Source organism: Canis lupus, chromosome 28 (assembly GCF_003254725.2).
Source record: "Canis lupus dingo isolate Sandy chromosome 28, ASM325472v2, whole genome shotgun sequence".
Classification (NCBI taxonomy): Eukaryota; Metazoa; Chordata; class Mammalia; order Carnivora; family Canidae; genus Canis; species Canis lupus.
In genome coordinates this window covers 24,078,232-24,081,353 of record NC_064270.1, presented here as the reverse complement: position 1 = coordinate 24,081,353, position 3,122 = coordinate 24,078,232, and the positions used below count along the sequence as shown (strand labels likewise).

At 44.1% G+C, this 3,122-nt stretch overlaps 1 pseudogene; it reads right to left on the bottom strand.

The window, feature by feature from the left end:
- Positions 1–498: 498 nt before the first annotated feature.
- Positions 499–1,918, bottom strand: LOC112672602 (glyceraldehyde-3-phosphate dehydrogenase-like; annotated as a pseudogene).
- Positions 1,919–3,122: the final 1,204 nt, after the last annotated feature.

Below are 3,122 nucleotides of genomic sequence, written 5' to 3'. Positions count from 1 at the left end.
TTAGGAAAAAGTTTTAGAATGAAAAATTCCAAACATATACAGAAGTAGAGAACAAAGTGAAATGAGCCCCCAGGTACCCAATAACCCAGCTTCAAGGGCTGTCAGCTCAGAGCCAGACTTGTTTCATCCATAGCCCAACCCTAGATGACGGGAGTAAATTCCAGATACCATGTCATTTCATTAGGTAAAGGCATTTTAATTACATAGGAATTCATTATTTAGAATTCCAAAAGTACTCAAAATTTATTTAGAAAAATGAAAAAGTAAGCAAAAGAAAAGCAATAGAAATAATCCATGGTTTTACCACCAAGAAGTAATCATTGTTTTTTTTTTTTTTTTTTTAAGTAATCATTGTTAACTGTTTTTCCTTCCACATTCTAAGAAACAAAAAAGTATCTTACTATAGATAGCCTTTGGAACTTGGTTTTGCTCTTTCCTTTTTTTTTTTTTAAAGATTTTATTTATTTATTCATGACAGACAGAGAGAGAGAGAGGCAGAGACACAGGCAGAGGGAGAAGCAGGCTCCACACAGGGAACCCAACGTGGGACTCGATCCCAGGTCTCTAGGATCACACCCCATGCTGAAGGTGGCGCTAAACCGCTGAGCCCCCGGGGCTGCCTGGTTTTGCTCTTTCTTGATATAGCTATGACACATCTTTCCATGCTAATAAATATACATCTGCCTTATTGTTCTTTTTGTTGTTTTTTTGGCTGTGTATAGTATACTTTATTGATGGTACATGCCAAGGTAGGGCTACCCAAGGCTCTCTCTTTCTTCAGGGAGTCTGGGATGGAAGCTGTGGAGGTTGGGAGATTCTCAGCATGTTGGAGGATGAGTTGGGGCAGGGACTTCCCAGCAGCTGAGGGCCTCTCTCTTCCTCTTGCTCTTGCTCGGGTTGGTGGTTCACGGGGCTCTTACTCCTTGAAGGCCATGTGGACCATAAAGTTGCTGTAGCCAAATTCATTGTCATACCAGGAAATGAGCTTGAAGAAGTAGTCACTGAGAGCAATGACAGTCCCAACATCAAAGGTGGGATAGTGAGTGTCACTGTTAAAGACTCAGGAGACCACTTGGTCCTCAGTGTACCCCAGGATGCCCTTTAGGGGCCCCTCCAATGCCTGCTTCACCACTTTCTTGATGTCATCATATTTGGCAGCTTTCTCCAGGCAGCAGGTCAGATCCATGACCGACATATTGAAGGTGGGGACATGGAAGACCATGCCATTGAGCTCCCCATTCAGCTCAGGGATGAGCTTGTCTACAACCTTGGCAGAACCGTAGAAGCAGGAATGATGTTCTGGACAGCCCCTTGGCCATCACACCACAACTTCCCAAAGGGGCTGTCCATGGTCTTCTGGATGGCAGTGATGGCATGGACTGTAGTCATGAGTCTCTCCACAATGCTGAAGTTGTCATGGATGACTTTGGCAAGAGGGGCCAAGCAGTTGGTGGCAAAGGAGGCATTGCTGACAACCTTGAGGGAGTTGTCATACTTCTTATGGTTCACGCCCATCAGAAATATGGGGGTGTCAGCAGAAGCGGCAGAGATGATGACCCTCTTGACCCCACCCTCCAAGTGAGCCTCAGCCTTTTCCATGGTGGTGAAGACCCCAGTGGATCCCACAACATAGTCAGCACTAGCATCACCACATTTGATGTTGGTGAGATCTCACTCCTGGAAGGTGGAGATGGGCTTTCCATTGCTGATAAGTTTCCTGTTCTCAGCCTGGACTATGCTGTGGAAATTGTAGAGGGTGGAATCATACCAGAACATGTGGACCATGTAGTTGAGCCATGTAGTTGAGATCAATGAAGGGGCCATTGATGGTGACAATATCCACTTTGCCAGATTTAAAAGTGGTCCCGGTGACCAGGTGCCCCATATGGTCAAATCCATTTACCCTGACCTTCCCCATCATGTCTCAGGGATGTGGCTGGCACTGCATCAGAAGATGCTGCTATCTATCTGTTGGATGGGGAAGAGAAAGCATTATTGTTCTTAGTGGCTCTGTATGTATCCATTATGTAGCTCTTCCTTAGCCTTTTTTTAAAAACAGTTTTTTTTATTTGTTCATGAGAGACACAGAGAGAGAGGCAGACATAGAGGGAGAAGCAGGTTCCCAGCAGGGAGCCTGATGTGAGACATGATCCTAGGACCCCGGGATCATGACCTGAGCTAAAGGCAGATGCTCAACCACTGAGCCACCTAGGCACCCTGCTCTTCCTTAGTCTTAAAACCTTGTCCTTATTGGTGTGCATTTAAGTTAACTTAAACTTTTGCTGTTATAATTATTTTGTAATAAACATTTTTGACTAGATATCCTGTATACTTGCTTGATCATTTCCCTTGGATAAATTACTAGCATTCCTAGGGCAAAGGGCATTCACATATTTAAACATTTTTTTAAGATTTCATTTATTTATTCATGAGAGACAGAGAGAGAGAGAGAGAGAGAGAGGTAGAGAGAGAAGCAGGCTCCATCTCCATGCAGGGAGCCTGACTTGGGACTCGATCCCAGGTCTCCAGGATCACGCCCTGGGCTGAAGGCGGCGCTAAACCGCTGAGCCACCTGGGCTGCCCTAAACATTTTTAAAAAGATTTTATTTATTAATATCAGACAGAGAGTGAGAGAGCACATTGCACACACACACAAGTGGGAGGAGGGGCAGAGGAAGAGGGAGACTCTCAAGCAGAGTCTCCACTGAGTGCAGAGCGAGACAAAGGGCTCAATCCCACCACCCTGAGAACATGACCCGAACCAAAATGAAGAGTCAGACGCCCAACCAACTGAGCTAGCTAGGCATCCGTTAAAGATTTTTATTCATATTGCTGAGATGCTTACCAGATGCTTTCTAGTAAGGTGACACTAAGGCCATACCAGGTAAACCAGGAATGCATAAGAAGCCCATTTGCGACATCCTTCCCTGCACCAAGCATTAACATTCTTCTAACCTTTACCAATCTGATAGGTTGAAATTGTATCTTGTCATTTTAACTTGTATTTCTTTGATTACTAGGGAAGCTAACTATTTTGAAAATGTTGATTGGTCAAGTTTTCAGATTTCTTTCTTCCTTTTTTTTTTAAGATTTTATTTATTTATTAATGAGACACACACACA